At 45.3% G+C, this 17,840-nt stretch overlaps 1 pseudogene; it reads left to right on the top strand.

Moving 5' to 3' along the window:
• The first annotated feature begins 15,630 nt into the window (after positions 1-15,630).
• LOC148139790 (uncharacterized) lies at positions 15,631-16,704 on the top strand (annotated as a pseudogene).
• The last annotated feature ends 1,136 nt before the right edge of the window (positions 16,705-17,840 follow it).

Genomic DNA, 17,840 nt, shown 5'->3' with positions numbered 1-17,840 from the left:
GAAACTCTATGCTAACAGCTTTTGGCTGATTTAATGAAAAGAGACAACAACATGATCTGACTTTTAGAAGTCCAAAGTCCTTTTCCAAATAAATAATTGTGTGTTGATTTCCCCTTGAGATAGGAGTGTTGTTTAAATCCACAAAAGAACTCATGTGGCCCTCGGGTGGCTATCTTTTCAAGTTTTTGATTTCTAGTTTTAACATATAAAAGTTTGTAATATGCAGGACCATGATGCTCATCAACTATTCTCACTGGGAGGTTATTGCATTGTTGAGTTTGATTTGTTGTTGTTACATGTCCCGGTATACAGTGCAAACTTGTTTTGCATGCTATTCAGGCAGATTGTACCATGCAAAGTACATTCTGAGCAGCAGAACGGAGTGCAGAATGCAGTGTCATAGCTGCAGAGAGAGAGATCAATATTGATAACAAGAAGCTGTTCTTGAATCTGTTTACAGGTGTGTTCAAACTTTTACATTTTTGCTGAACAGAGAAAAGGTGGAAGTATAGTCGGTGTGGGAGGGGTCTTTATTTACATTGATAACTTTCCCAAGGCAGTTGGTAGTATAGACAGTGTTGATGGGTAGAAGGCTGGTTTGCATGATGGACTAGGCTGTGTTCATGATTCTCTAGTTTCTTGCAGTCTTGAGATGGCGAGTTGCCATTCCACACTGTGATGCATCCCAATAGGCTTTGTATGGTGCATCTATAAAAATTGGTAAGAGTCCTTGTGAACATGCTGAATATCCTGAGCATCCTGAGGAAGTAGAGGTGCTGTTGTGCTTTCTTGACTGTCATGTCGACGTGGGTGCACCAGGACAGATTGTTGGTGATCATCACTCCCAGGGACTTGATGCTCTCAACCATCTCCACCTCAACACCATTGATGCAGGCAGGGTCATGCCCTCTACTCCACTTCCTGAAATCAATGACTAGTGTCTTCATTTTACTGACAATGATGGACAGATAATTGCCTCTCCACCATCCTGCTGAGCACTCAATCTCTTTCCCGTATTCTGTCTTTTCATTGTTTGAGATCTGACGTACAACGGTGGTGTTGTCAGCAAACTTGCAAATGGAGTTGAGGCAGAAGCTCACGGAACGGTTGAGAGGGTATGAGGACTATAGTAAGGGGCTGCATATGAAGCCTTGAGGGGCACTGGTGTTGAGGATTATGGTGGAGAAGGTGTTGTCACCTACTCTTTCTGATTGCAGTCTGTGGGTCAGGAAGTCAAGGATTCTGTTACAGAGAGGGGAGCTGAGACCTAGGTCTCAAAGTTGAGAGATGAATTTGTTTGGAATTATGGTGTTGAAGGCAGAGCTGTAGTCAATAAGCAGGAGCCTAACGCAGAAATCCTTGTTATCTAGATGTCCCAGAGATAGCTATAGGGCCAAGGAGATAACATCTGCCATGTAGCTTTTGCGCCGGTAGGCAAATTGCAAAGGATCAAGACAATTTGGTAGGTTGGAGGTGATGTGAGTCACGATCAAGCTTTCAAAGCACTTCATAATCATGGAGTTCAGAGCCACTGGGCGGGGGTTGTTGAGGCACGCTGCATGATTTTTCTTTGGCACCAGGATAATGGGGGTGTTATTGAAGAGGATAGGGATTTCAGATCGTAGTAAGAAGAGATTAAGGATTTCAGCGAATGCTCCCACTAGCTGGTATGCGGAGGATCTGAGTGCACAGCCAGGGACCCAATCCAGGCCAGTCACTTTCCATGGTTTCACTCTCAAGAAGGTCAATGCAACTTCAGTGGTGGTGACCCAGGGGACCTTGTGGAAACTAGTCCAACTGGAATTACACCCTGGGTAATATCAATATTTTTCTAAGATGGAATCTGGCGAAGAGTGATCGGAGGGGCGACTAACATCAAATACTAATTAGAAACAATAATAAAATAAGGGCCCCAATTAAATGGGGTTGTTGGTCCCTTAAAATAAAACTACAGCAAAAGTTTAACCCTGGTTGAAGCCATCCTCATGGGTACCAAACTTGGCTATCAGCCTCTGCTCGGCAACTCTGCGTTATTGCAAATCCTGAAGTCTGCCTTGAAGGATATACTTGCAAAGATCTGAGGCTGAATGTCCTTGACACTGATGTGTTCCCCGACTGGGAGGGAACATCCCTGTCTGACGATTGTTGCACAGTGTCTATTCATCAGTTGTCATAATGTCAGCTTGATCTCAATAATGTACCATACCTTGAGGCATCCTTGCCTGCAGCTTGTGAGATAGACAACGTTGGCCGAGTCACATGAATACCTGCCACGTACATGGTAGGAGGTGTCCCCATGTGTAATGGTGGTATCCATGTCGACACTCTGATATGTCTTGCAGTGGTTGCCATGACAGAGTTGTAAGCTGTTGTGGTCGATGTTGTGCTGAAGGGTGGGCAATGTGCTGCGAACAATGGTTTGGTTAAGGTTTGGCAGTTATTTAAAGGAGAGAAGTGGAGGCATAAGGAAGGTCTTGGCAAGGTGCTCATCCTCATTGATAATGTGTTGCAGGCTGCGGAGAACAGGGCGTAGTTTCTCCACTGGACGACGGAAGGTACCCTCTCAGTCGTATTCCGTGTCTGTCATCACAGTTTCTCGCTGTAGCATGTCGGACTTTATGATTGATGAGTTGAGCATCATATGCTCTTCTTATGAGAGTGTCCTTCAGCACCTTAAAGTGTCCAACATGTTCCTCCTTATCTGAGCAGATTCTGTGTGTGCATAGGGCTTATCCCTAGGGAATAGCTGTTTTAATATGTTTAGGGTGGATGCTAGAGAAATGCAGCATCATGAGATTATCTGTGGGCTTTTGGTAGAGTGAGGTAGTGAGGTGCCCATCCTTGATGGAAATGCATGTGTCCAAGAATAAGACTGATTCTAACGAGTAGTCCATGGTGAGTTTGATGGTGGGATGAAACTTGTTGATGTCACTGTATAGTTGTTTCAGTGACTCCTCGCTAAGGGCCCAGAGGAAGAAAATGTCGGCAATATATCTGGTGTACTGCATTGGTCATGGATCCTGTGCAGCAAAGAAGTCTTGTTTGAACTTGTGCATGAAAATGTTGACATATTGGGGTGCAATTTTGGACCCCATGGCTGTTCCATGGGTCTGGGTAAAAAAACAGTTGTTGAAAGTGAAGACGTTGTGGTCGAGGATGAAGCAGATGAGTTTAAGGATGGTACTCAGCATTTGGCAGTTGTTGGTATTGTGTACTGAGGCTGTTGCCGCGATGCCATCATTGTGGGGGATGCTGGCGTAGAGCGCCAAAACATCCATTGTGATGGAGAATGTTCCTAGTTTGACTGGTCTGTGGGTGCTGTGTTTCTGTAGTGTTGCAATAGAAGCTGGGTATCCCATGGGTTTCAAGATGCCCTCGACATAGTCAAAGAGGTTCTCACACAGTGTCCCATTGCCTGGTATGATGGGATGGCTAGGTGTCTTGGCTTTCTGTATAGTCGGAAGGCAGTAGAAGTGCCCTATGCCAGAACTACACAGGATGAGAGGGCGTAGGCTACTCTGAAAGACTGGATCAAAAGTCTTAATCAATCTGTTTAGTTCACAGGTGTGTTCATTGGTTGGATTGGTCGGTAGTTGTAATTGTACCAGCCTCTACCACTTCCTCTGACAGCTCAAACTATATACGCAACACCTTCTGTGTGAAAAAGTTGCTCCTTCGGTCTCTTTCCCCCCTCACCTTAAGCCTATGCTCCCCGGTTATGGACTCCCCTACTCTAGGAAAAAGGTTTTGGCTATTCATTCTTTCCATGCTGCTTGTGATTTTTGAAACCTCTGTAAGATCACCCCTCAGCTTCCTACCCTCCAGGGAAAGTGGCTGCAGTTTAATTACAGGCCCCAGTTTCCTCCCCTTTGATTCCAAAAAAAGCCAATTATTTATATTTGACATTTCCTGAACAGTGAAAACGAGTGGAGATTCAGGACTCCAGATGACACTCATTAAAGCTACTAGCTAACTCAGACAAAAATTAAAAATGCCAGCAGAATGTTGACTTTTACCAAAAATGGGCTGTGTTTCAAGGGGAATACATTCTGTTACAGTTATGTTAAGTCTTTACCATATTCAATCTCGACTAATGTTTCAACCTCACACATCATACCTCAGGTAGGATTCTTGCCCTTGAGTGGGATATAGCACAGATTCAATTGACTGGTACCACGGCTTCAAGCTTTAAATTAAAAAGAGAGGGGTTGCTTTGAGTTTTAAAAATAGGGTGATTTAATAATGTTGAATAAAATGAGTGACTCAATAGATTACTTGAAAAGATGCTACTTCGTGTACTGGAGAATTCAGACCATGGTGGCACGGTGATTGGCACTGCTGCCTAACAGTGCCAGCAATTCAAATTAAATTCCACACTTAGGTAACTGGCTGTGTGGAGTTTGCACATTCTCCCCATGTCTGCATGGTTTTCCTCTGGGTGTTCCGGATTTCCTTCCACAGTCTAATGATATGCAGGGCAGGACTGGCCATGCAAAATTGTCCATACCGTCCAGGGATATGCAGGTTAGTTGAGCAAATAGGAGGTAATAGGTATAGGATGGGCCTGGATGGGATGCTCTTCAGAGGGTCGGTGTGGACTCGATGGGCTGAAAGGCCTGCTTCCACATTGTAGAGATTCTATTAAAAACACAAAAGAATGCAGTCTTTAAATTAGCCATGTAGGAGTAAAATCAGGGAGCAATTTTTCACTCATCAGGGAACAGAAATCTAGGATTCTCTCTGCCAAAATGTTGGGAATGCTGCGGCAAACAAAATCTTCAAAACTAAGAGCACGGAAACAGATTTACAGTCCAACTCGTCCGTGCCAGCCAGATATTCTGAATTAATCCAGTCCCATTTGCCAGCATTGGCTCATACCCTGCCTTGAAGAAGTTTTCCTCCTATCTCTACAAGAATCTCAGGGAGTCCCTCTCCTACTGTAACTCCCAGGTCATTTCCTCTGCTCTGAAGCTCTTCAACCATGTCCTGAAACAAACTCGCTACCACAGCCACATTTGCTTCCTCAGTGCATGCCTCCGTAACCAACTCATCCCACACGGACTCCGGACCACCTTTAAACCGGCAGGGTTTGGACCCGAACAAGACAAATAGTACAGACTACAGATTCAAAAACACCAGCAACAGTTCTCCTTCAAGATCCTCCGCTCCACACTCTCCGCAATGCGCCTGCACCTAACCTCTCTACAGTCAGCCCTGCCTCAGCTGAGGGCCACACTCTCTCAGAATTGCAAAGGACCCCTACTTTACTATATTCTAAGGAGAATTCATACTCAACAAACAGTTTCAACACCGTCTCAAACATCAAAAACTGTAAGTACAACAAACTTTTATCTACTCACCTCCATAACCAGCGCTCTTCAAACATTCCAGTAGATCACCTCGGCCTCTGGAACTGTTTGGACACCATTAGCCATGCGGCTGGTGCAGCTACCATCCCTACACTGATTGATGACATTACTTCTGCCCCAATCATGGCCGCTTCCACAGCCACTTCCACCCCTCACAATTCCTCATGCACCACACATGACATCACTTCTGCCCCTCACATCATCACTGATGTTACACGCTCAGTGACTTCCCCCCCCCCACTGCCGTATTTGCCACCACTTCCACCCCCACCAACACCACTCACCTGCATTCTGCTGACACGCCCCCCACAGATCCCACTGTCACCATCCCCGCCCCCCAGAACCCTGAGGGGAACACCACCCCTGCTCATGACTCCACCCCCATTCCCCCCACCACCACACCCACTCCAGTTACAGGCGTCGCCCCCACTCCTAGCTCCACACCCACACCAGGCCATAGCTCCCAGCCCTGCCAAGTTTTCACCATCCCTTCAGACCTCCCCCTCACTGAGGATGAACGATCAGTCCCCAGCAAAGGACTCACCTTCATCCCCCTCCGTCCACTCATCAATGAATTTAACACACGCCGTGACGTCGAACACTTCTTCCGCCGCCTCCGCCTCCGAGCTTACTTTTACAATCAGGACTCCCGCCTACCTTCCGAGGACCCCTTCACCCGCCTCCAAAACACTCCATCCACCTGGGAACCCCGCACTGCCCGGTTCTACCTCCTTCCCAAGATCCACAAGGCTGATCGACCCATTGTCTCAGCATGCTCCTGCCCCACCGAACTCATCTCCACCTACCTCGACACTGTCCTATCCCCCCTAGTCCAGGAACACCTCACATACATTCAAGACCCACGCCCTCCACCTCCTCTGTTTCCCCGGCCTCCAACGCCTCATCTTCACCATGCATATCCAATCCCTTTACACCTCCATCCGCCATGACCAGGGCCTCCAACCCCTCCGTTTCTTCCTCTCCCGACGTCCCCAACAGTACCCTTCCACCGACCCTCTCATTCGTTTTGCCGAACTGGTCCTCACCCTTAACAAATTCTCCTTCGAATCCTCCCACTTCCTCCAGACCAAAGGGGTAGCCATGGGCACACGTATGGGCCCCAGCTATGCCTGTCTCTTTGTTGGCTATGTAGAACAGTCCATGTTCCGTAATTACACCGACACCACTCCCCACCTCTTCCTCCGCTACATTGATGACTGCATCAGCGCCACCTCGTGCTCCCGTGAGGAGGTTGAGCAATTCATCAACTTCACCAACACATTCCACCCTGACCTTAAATTTACCTGGACCATCTCTGACACGTCCCTCCCTTTCCTGGACCTCTCCATCTCCATTAATGATGACCGACTTGACACCGACATTTTTTACAAACCCACCGACTCCCACAGCTACCTGGATTACACCTCTTCCCACCCTACCTCCTGCAAAAATGCCATCTTGTATTCCAAATTCCTCCGCCTCCGCCGTATCTGCTCCCAGGAGGACCAGTTGCACCACAGTACACACCAGATGGCCTCCTTCTTTAGAGACCGCAACTTCCCTTCCCACATGGTTAAAAATGCCCTCCAACGCATCTCGTCCACATCCCGCACCTCTGCCCTCAGACCCCACCCCTCCAACCGTAACAAGGACAGAACGCCCCTGGTGCTCACCTTCCACCCTACCAACCTTCACATAAACCAAATCATCCGCTGACATTTCTGCCACCTCCAAACGGACCCCACCACCAGGGATATATTTCCCTCCCCACCCATTTCCGCCTTCTGCAAAGACCATTTCCTCCGTGACTACCTGGTCAGGTCCACGCCCCCCAACAACCCACTCTCCCATCCTGGCACCTTCCCCTGCCACCGCAGGAATTGCAAAGCCTGCACCCACCCCTCCTCCCTCATCTCCATCCAAGGCCCCAAAGGAGCCTTCCACACCCATCAACGTTTCACCTGCACATCCACCAATATCATTTATTGTATCCGTTGTTCCCGATGCGGTCTCCTCTACACTGGGGAGACTGAACGCCTCCTAGCAGAGCGCTTTAGGGAACATCTCTGGGACACCCGCACCAATTAACCTCACTGCCCTGTGGTCCAACATTTCAACTCCCCCTCCCACTCTGCCGAGGACATGGAGGTCCTGGGCCTCCTTCATTGCCGCTCCCTCACCACCCGACGCCTGGAGGAAGAACGCCTCATCTTCCGCCTCGGAACACTTCAACCCTAGGGTATCAATGTGGACTTCGCCAGTTTCCTCATTTCCCCTTCCCCCACCTCACCCCAGTTCCAAACTTCCAGCTCAGCACTGTCCCCATGACTTGTCCTACCTGCCAATCTTCCTTTCCACCTATCCACTCCACCCTCCTCTCTGACCTATCACCTTCATCCCCACCCCCACTCACCTATTGTACTCTCTGCTACTTTCTCCCCACCGCCTTCAGGCATTTATCTCTCCACCCTTCAGGCATTCTGCCTGTATTCCTGATGAAGGGCTTTTGCCCGAACGTCGATTTTCCTGCTCCTCGGATGCTGCCTGAACTGCTGTGCTTTTCCAGCATCACGCTAATCCAGAATCTGGTTTCCAGTATCTGCAGTCATTGTTTTTACCTCATATCCCTCTAAGTCCTTCCTAACCATATTCCCATCCAGATACCTTTTAAATGCTCCAATTGTACCAGGCCCCACCACTTCCTCTGCCAACTGTACGCACACGCAACTTATTTTTTTCAAGTTCAAAGATGCATTAGCCAATCTTTACTATTTTGTATGTTATCACTCAATAAGCATTGAAGCCTGCCAATACTTAACCAAAAACCTATTGTAACTTACGTGCCCAAACAATAAGTGAAGGAAGGAACCATGAGGGGTATTTTAGAAATGCTGGATGCAAGATATCAACATTAGTGCACTTTGATCACAAGATTCAATTTTGGATCCAATTTACATCTGTTTCTCCCATGGGCACTTTCCCCGCTAACAGGATTTTATTGATATAGACAATGGCCAGTTAGCTTTAGTTTCTAATTGTTAATTAGCTGCTGGATTCACTTTAATTAGCTGCCAACCTACTGGCTAAACATATTTTCATTGAATTATTTTTGTTCTAATGTGATGTGAATATAATCGAAGGCAGACTGCATCATAATTAAATTCTGATATGCCTTCCAAGGCCTGTGAAAGTAACAATGTTGTTCTGCATGTTTTACGCTTGCTTAAGTAATTAATTACATAGGTTTTCATTTTCTTAGGAACTCCCTTCCCTCAAGTTGTCAAACATCAAGCTAAGTTTCTCAACACTCCAATATGTAAATGTGCCATCTAAACCCATATCAAACCATGCATCCAAACAAAGTCCCATGTTCTGTCATGAAACTTTGTTAAATTTGCTTTTCTGAGTTGTGGTGAATTGAAGGGGGGAAAGGATCAGTCAGGACATCTACTCTTCATGACTATTCTGTTGGGAGCTGGAATTGTATTAACTTCAAACAATGCTCTCCACAGCAAAATATATCCATTGACACTCGCACTCTCAGCCCATGTTTAGATATCATATTAAAACAGGTTTTCAAATTAAAATTGATGGACCTGTACATCCATCAGGTTTCTGTGCACCTAAGTCAGAATTACTATGTAGCACAAACACACCATGAACTGTGGCGATACAACAAGGCAGCTCACCACCACATTCTAAGGGTAATTTAAGAATTGGCAAAAAAACCTGACCTTGTAGTAAACACCACATCCCATCCAAAGACCAAATGTAAAGCTCTTTTGCTGATGTTGTCCTCTTGTTTAAGATGGGTAGCAAGGATAATCCACATGATTATGGACTGGTAAGCTTGACGTAAGCGTCTGGAGAAAATACTGAGGGATAGATCCATTTACATTTGGAAGAAAATGGGCTTATCAGTGATAGACAGCATGGTGTTGTGCAGGGAAGGTCATGTCTTACCAACTTAATAGAATTCTTTGAGGAAGTGACAAAGTTAATTGATGAGGGAAGAGCTGTAGATGTCATATACATAAACTTCAATAAGGTGTTTGATAAGGTTCAACATGGTCAGCTGATGGAGAAAGTGAAGTCGCATGGGGTCCAGGGTGCATTGACTAGATGGATAGAGAACTGGCTGGGCAGCAGGAGACAGAGAATAGTAGTGGCAGTGAGTTTCTCAAAATGGAGAACCGTGATCAGTGGTGTTTCCATAGGGAACCATGCTGGGACCACTGCAGTTTGTGATATACATAAATAATCTGGAGGAACGTATAGGTGGTATCATGGAAATTAAATCGACTCGACTCAACTGCTAGCAAGAGCAAAGAAAAAGCTTTATTTTTACGCTCTGCATGGAGGGGACCAATACCCTTGGCAAAAACGCCTTGTGTAAGTGCCCTGAACAAATTTCACATATTCTTTTTATACTATTCTTATCACACATGCAAAGACAAGAGCTGGGAAACATTCAAGCTCCTTATTTTCACATTCCCTTGCCGTGGATATAATTGTTTACTGTCTTTATGTTTCCCTTAGCTTTTTTGCTGAATTCGACTGCTCGCAAGGTCAGGTTGAATGTTTGCAAAGTTCAGCAAAGCCAAGCTGTCTCCTCAACTGCAAGATTCAACAAAGCATTAAATTTAGCAATGCATTCTCTTTCAGATTTCACAGTAAATGTTAATTTTGTTAATTTTCCATTGCAGTAGTCTGATTGGCAAGTTTGCAGATGACACTAAGATTGTGGAGTAGCAGATAGTGAAGGGGACTGTCAGAGAATGCAGCAGAATATAGATAGATTGGAGAGTTTGGCAGAGAAATCATAGAGAGAGTTCAATCTGAGCAAATGCGAGGTGATGCATTTTGGAAGGTCCAAATCTCATGTGAACTGTACAGTAAATGGGAAAGCCCTATGCAGAGAGATCTGGGTGTTCAGATCTATTTACCCTGAAGGTGGCAATGCAGGTCTATAGAGTGGTCAAGAAAGCATACGGCATGCGTTCCTTCATTGAACGTGATATTGAGTACAAGAGTTGGCAGGTCATATTACAGTTGTATAGGACTTTGGTGCGGCCACATTTGGAATACTGCATCCAGTTCTGGTCGCCACATTACCAAAAGGATGTGGATGCTTTGGAGAGGGTGCAGAGGAGGTTCACCAGGATGTTACCTGGCATGGACGGTGCTAGCTATGAAGAGAGGTTGAGTAGATTAGGATTATTTTCATTAGAAAGATGGAGGCTGAGGGGGGACCTGATTGAGGTCTACAAAATCATGAAAGGTAAAAATAGGGTGGATAGCAAAAAGCTTTTTGCCCAGAGTGGGAACTCAATTACTAGGGGTCACCAGTTCAAGGTGAGAGGGGAAAAGTTTAAGGCAAATATGCATGGTAAGTTCTTTACGCAGAGGGTGGTGGGTGCCTGGAATGCGTTGCCAGTGAAGGTAGTAGAGGCGGGCACACAACATCATTTAAGATGTGTCAAGACAGATACATGAATGGGCAGGGAGCAGAGCGATATAGATTCTTAGAAATGAGGTGACAGGTTTAGATGGAGGACCTGGATCGGTGTAGGCTTGGAGGGTCGAAGGGCCCGGTCCTGTGCTGTAATTTTCTTTATTCTTTGAATGTTGGCCACTCATCTGTGATCTCTTCCATGGAGCGAGAAGAGTCAGCTGACTGGACACTTGATATCTCTAAGGTTAGTACATCCATGGTGCAGAAGTGTCAACCAAATTGTCTTTACACAAAGCTCAATAAGTGTTCAGAGATGGTTTAGCGATCTATAAAATCAGGAGGGTTCGTTAAGATCACAGAATAGTTGGATTTATGCAGTACTTGAGCTCACCAAGCTGAATGGCTCTTTCTGTCCTTGACTTATTCCTGTTTTGACATTCCAGGGTGAAAAGCAGCAATCAGAATTATAACAATTTATATTCCAATAAATGGAACAATAATCATCGAATTAAGGAATTCTATTCTTGGCTGTCAAACTCCATGGAGATAAGCAAGAGAATTAAATTAAAATCATACTCATTCAACTGACAAACATTGTTCTGAATGTAAATCAAAGTGCCTCGAGAGATGCTTTATGAATTGGGACTTCTGCTACGAATCAACTCAACTATATCCAAAATGCTAATTTGCTGGCAAAAATACATCAAAGATATTAGTTTGATTCTGATGTTGACCAGCAGCTTACACCCATTACTCTTAATTAGGAATCATCATTGTTGTCTTTTCTGAAAAGGTTTTAAGAAACCCAAAGGTTTCTTGAAACATTTTGCAACCTTGCAACATTTGGACCAATTGGTGAACTTTTTGCCTGTCTCCTCATATTATTAAAGGAGTGCAATTCTACTGTTTGGCAATTTGATCATGTTGCAAAGGAGAATGCAATTCATTATTTGCTTCATGCTGGAGACAACGTCACCCTTATTTAGTGTAAAGGATGAGTATTCACTTCTTTTTAGTTTCAAAAATATACTTTATTCATAAAAACTTCCTTTGCATACGTACATTGTCACAAACGCAGTTTGGTTCTGTACAGTAGCATATCAAATAAACAAACAAACTTTGGTCTTTGACTCTGTCCAACACAATCAAAGATCTCTCTTATACATATAATACTAATATTTACGTATATTGGAGGCACTGGGAGGGTCTAATAACCAAACAGACCCCCCATTTACCTTCAGCAGGAAGACCTCAGACAGCCATCTTTCCCGATTGCATCTTGGTGGCAGCTGTCCCAAGCTTTAGGGCATCCCTCGAGGTTCTGGAAGCTCTGAAGAATTGGAGACCACTCAGGAATCACCTTGAGGCTGGAAATTCACCCTGAGGCCACTTCAGGCTGAGAGACTGCCAGGGGCCACCCAGCAATTGCCAGGCCAGGAAACAGCTAGGTCAGGCCAAGACACCAGTACACCGAGCTGAGCGATCTCCAGGCCAGGAAACAGCTCGACCAGGCCAAGAGGCCAGCACACTGAGCCAAGCGATCACCAAGCCAGTTCAGGAAACAGCTACACCAGGCAAAGAGGCCAGTACACTGAGCTGAGCGATCACCCCATCAGGTCCATTGGGAGACTCAGTCCATGCTGGGGCCCAGAGTTCAGGACATTGCCAAGAAGAAAGAAGGAAAAAATAACACAAGAGACAAACACGAAAGATAAAAATAAGGAAATGAAATGTATGGAGTGGTCAAGCTCTGCCTGAGGAGTTCTACCCTATCTTGGACCTGAATATCCTATACTATCTATTTTCGTTTTCAGTTAAAGGTATATTAGACTCAAAATGTTAACTCAGTTTCTCTCTCTAAAGGTGCTGTCAGATCTGGTGAGTTTCACCAGCATTCTCTGCATTTGTATTACCCTAACTTAATTTGTTTGCTAAATTAGAAGCAATTACAGTTAGATGCTTTCTCTTGGACAGGCTTCTAGTGAATTCAGTTGGAGCATGTACCATTTTTACAATTAGTCAAAACTTTGTTTCCAGGGAAGCATGTTCTGAATCCGAACAACTTTAACGAAACAGCAGTGAGTGCTGTAAGTTAGCACTGAACTTGGTTATTCTGTGTATAGGGTCAGATAGCATGCCTGTCCTGACTCAAGTGTATTTAAGAAAGACTTTGAGTATTGATGAAGAACATTTCCAAGTAAATTGTGAAAAGATTTCTACGGCAGGATTGACCCATAAGTAATGAGCTACATGTCTTCCAATAATAATCTGAAAGCATGTCTGTTCCTTATCAACATGTTCAGCCTCTCCAGTGAATTCAAAGCAGAAAGTATGTCGCTCCGAGCTCTGGTATTAGCCAATAGATTCAGGAGGGATTAGATTGAGTCAAACAGAGAGACCTAGGGGTTTGAAGTTTGCATCACATACAGTTATGATGGTCAAGAAGGTGTTTAGTATGCTTGCCTTCATTGCTCAGATCTTTGAGTATAGGGATTGTACAGAACATTGGTGAGGCCTCCTCTGGAGTACTGTGTGCATTTCTGATCACCCTGTTATATGGAAGATATTATTAAACTGAAGACAGTTCAGGAAAGATTGACCAAGATTTTGCTGGGAATGGGGCGTTTGCAACCTAAAAATAGACTGGATAGGCTGGGACCTTTTCCACTGGAGTGCGGGAGGTTGAGGATTATAGAGGCTTATAAAATCATGAGGGGCACAGATAAGGGGTTTAGCAAAGGTCTTTTCCTTAAGGTGGGCATGTTCAAAACGAGGGAATGTATTTTTAAGATGAGAGAAGAAAGATTTAAAAAGGACATGAGGAGCAACATTTTTACACAGAGACTGGTCATTGCATGGAATTAACTGTCAGAGGAAGCGACAGATAGAGATACAGTCACAGCAGTTAAAAGACATTTGGATAAGCACACAAATAGGGAATGGATATGAGCCAAATGCAGGCAGGTAGGAATCATTTAGTTTGGGAACACGTTAGGTGTAGATTTGTCAGACCAAAGGGTTTATTTCAATACTGTATGACCCTGATTTTTACATGGAGGAAATGTGATACAAATGCATTGTTGCGTCAGCAAAGCTAAAGCTCTACGCTATATTTTTCTGTTGACCTTATTAAATGTTCATTACATTGTACTGAATATCAGAATCAATACATAATAGGATACACTCTTATAATAATGTTGAAAATCTTGCTTACAATAAGAATTTCTTGTGTCATGCTTTTATAGAAATGTTGTGTAAGCATCTCCAATGGGTATTTCGATTAAACTTTCCACACTGTGGATTAGTGTGTATGTATTTAACACCTGGCGGAATTATGTGGAAGCATATGATGATGTCAGTGTGCATGCTACTTTGATGCCAGCATTTTGGAACCCCACACTGGAGCTGATCCACTGTCTTAACCTCACAGAACTGAACACTCATTAAACAGTAAAGAGGATGATGAAAGGGCTATATTAAGGATTTTACCTCCTGACTGACCATTTGTTGATTTAATTCTTCTAGCTGTTGTTACACATTTTTATTATTGCACATTCTATACAGCTTTAGTGCCCTCACAGTTGTTTCCAAAAGTTCATTAATCTAAAAGGACTGGTGACAGTTACTGAAAAACTTTTTTGGTGACATTAAGGTTTTCTGCATAAACCAGTTGCTCCTAGGATTAGGTGCACAAATAGACCTTTCCCTTGGATTTAAATATGACTGAGAGATTCAGCAGGGACCAGAGTGAGCAGGTCAAGTTACCACCTACTTACTCCCAAGATACTCTTGTGCATTGATGATGTTGATTGGCTGCTTTGTGCACAGTTAGCAGAGAATCCCCTGAGATGAGACAGATTCCTACACAATAGTGCACCACTGGAGGAGTTGTCACCTAATATAAAAGTGCCTCTTTATATACCTGAGATGCCTCTGTCCAGGTTCTTGCACGTATAGGACCCTCACCTTGAGACCAATGATTGATGGCAGCAACTCAGCCCGTCTGCATGTTTTTCATGTTATCCTACCGCTGGTGGAGACAGTTTGTGACCTTAGATCTTCGGAGGTAGAGGAAATCTTGTCAAAGGTCATCGCCAACCGGGTCAGGTCTGCTCTGGGATCAGTGATTCACCCTGACCAAACCTGTGCTGTACCGGGCAGGAAGATCGCTGAGAGTCTCGCACTCCTCAGGGATACAATTTCCTACGTGCAGGACAGGGGTTTGGACACCTGCCTCATCAGCCTCGACCAGGAGAAAGCCTTTGACAGGATATCACATATGTATATGAGAGATGTTCTCTCCAAAATGGGCTTTGGGGACGGAATCTGCAATTGGATCAAACTGATCTACACCAGCATTGTCAGTGCAGTCTCAATCAATGGGTGGGAATCAGATAGTTTCCCAGTCAGATCTGGAGTCAGGCAGGGCTGTCCTCTCTCTCCTGCCTTGTTTGTGTGCTACATAGTACCATGTGACGAGTCCATCAGGAAGAATGAGAGCCTGAGAGGGGTGACTATTCCTGGCAGCTGGGGCCTACAGGTTAAGGCCTCCCTGTACATGGATGACGTCACCATTTTCTGCTCAGACCCGCTGTCCGTACACAGACTCATGTGCATATGTGACCAGTTCGAACGGGCCTCAGGGGCCAAGGTCAACCGAGGCAAGAGCAAGGCCATGCTGTTCGGGAACTGAGCCGACCAATCCTCGATCCCCTTCACCGTCAGGACCGACCACCTGAAGGTGCTGGGTATTTGGTTCAGAGGGGCTGGGCGTGCACCAAGTCTTGGGGGGAGCGTATCAGGAAAATGAGGCAGAAACTGGGCAGATGGAAGCAACGGTCGCTCTCCATCATGGGTAAAAGCCTGGTCATCAGGTGTGAGGCACTGTCATTGCTGTTATATGTGGCACAGGTCTGGCCTATTCCCAGAACCTGTGCCGCTGCAGTCACCTGGGCCATCTTCCACTTCATGTGGAGATCAACGACAGACCAGGTCCAAAGGGACTCAATGTATAAAAATCTGGGCAACGAGGGGAAAAACACACCCAATGTCACCCTCTCCCTGATGGCCACCTTTGTGTGTAGCTGCACCAGTGTGGATCCCCGGTATACAAACACCAAATGTTACTACGTACTGAGGTTCTACCTCTCCCCGGTTTTGCAAAGGAGGGGCCTGGCCTCGCTGCCGCAGAACACTCCAAGTAGTTGGACTGTTCCATATCACCTGTGCTTCATGGAAAAATCTATTAAGATAGACACCTTTGACCACAAGTCCATCGGGAAGTGGTCAGCACGTAGTGTCCTTGAGACACTTCAGGAAAAGGAGAGGGCAGATCCTATCGAGCGGTTCCCTGAGCAGACTGTCAAAGCCATTTGGCAGAATGCCTCATCGCCAGAACTTTCCAACAAGCACCAAGACATGGCTTGGCTGGTGGTGAGAAGGGCTCTGCCTGTGAGATCCTTTATGCACGCCCGGACTCTCTGCTGCACCGCACGCTGCCCTCGAAGTGGCTGCGGGGGGGACGAGACTGTCACACACCTCCATCTGGAATGTGCCTACGCAAAGGAAGTCTGGAGAGGAATGCAGTGGTGTTTGTCGAGGTTCATCCCGAGCAGCGCTGTGACGCGGGACTCCGTGCTCTACGGTCTGTTCCCCGGGACACACACCAAGACGAACGTCAACTGTGCCTGGAGGATCATCAACTCAGTGAAAGATGCTCTTTGGTCTAACTGAAATCTGCTGCTCTTCCAGCTGAAGGAGTTGACCCCGACTGAGTGTTGCGGACTGGCACATTCCAAGGACCAGGATTATGTGTTGAGGGATGCGCTGAAGCTTGGGGCAGCTGCCGCCAAGGCACGGTGGGGAAAGACCACCGTGTAACATCGGCCTGCCTAAGAAGAACAAGGGGCCCATTCAGAAATTGGGTCCTGCTGTCACCTCAGCAAAATATCTGGATGGTCAATGTACACACTTGTATATACAAATGATTAATTCCGATCTCGGTATGTAAAGAAATGCAACTTTTGCATAAGAATGGCATGATCAATTGTATAGATATCAAAATAATTTTATAAATAAAGCATATTTTTGAAGTAAAAAAACATCTTCGGAGGTAGAGGAATGTTCAGACTCCCTCAAAACCCAAGAATTCCCTCATTGTCCACCTGAGCAGGTCATTCCCAAAAACACTGCTGTTGTACCACATCTCTACCTGACTCTTCAGTGTCAGCCAATTTTGGACAGTTCGAATTATAAAAATAGGCTGGATAGATTGGGACTTTTTCGTACTAGAGTGTAGGAGAACATAGAACATTACAGTGCAGGACAGGCCCTTCAGCCCTCAAAGGAGGTAGAGGGGTGACCTTATAAAGATTTATAAAATCATGAGGTGTGTAGATAAGGTGAATAGCAGGTGTCTTTTCCATAGAGTGGATGACTTCAAGACTGGGGGCATATTTTTAAGGCGAGAGGAGAAAAGATTTAAAAAAGACATGAGGGGCAATTTGTTTTTTTGATACAACGTGGTTCATGTGTGGAATGAACTTCCAGAGGAAGATGTGGGGACAGTTACAATGTTTAAAAGACATTTGGATAAGTACATGAATAAGAAATGTTTGGAGGAAATATAGTCCAAGGGCAGGCGGGTGGGACTAGTTCAGGGATTATGGTGGAATTGGTATGGTTGGAGTGAAGGGTCTGTTTCCGTATTGTATGACTCTATGATTATCTGGATCCTGAACTCTCCATAAACTGGTTTTGATTTCTATGCCAAAGCATGACAGGGAGGCCAGATTTACCCCTGGAGGCCAATGAACCTTATTAACCTTATTAGGGATGGTTTGAGGTTCCAGAAAATCAGTCTAGAAAATCACGGAGAAAACACAGAAAATGCCGGAGAAAATTCAGCATGTCTTGCAACAGCTACAGAAAATATTTCGAGTCCTGTAAGACTCTTGCTTAGAGGCTCAAGTTCTGCGATCTGTAAGAGTCATATGGAACTTGAAAGGCTAGTTCTG

This window comes from Chiloscyllium plagiosum, unplaced genomic scaffold, assembly GCF_037043375.1.
Source record: "Chiloscyllium plagiosum isolate Xiang-an unplaced genomic scaffold, Cpla_swu_hap1 HiC_scaffold_37, whole genome shotgun sequence".
Classification (NCBI taxonomy): Eukaryota; Metazoa; Chordata; class Chondrichthyes; order Orectolobiformes; family Hemiscylliidae; genus Chiloscyllium; species Chiloscyllium plagiosum.
This window is presented reverse-complemented; position numbering and strand designations above follow the sequence as displayed.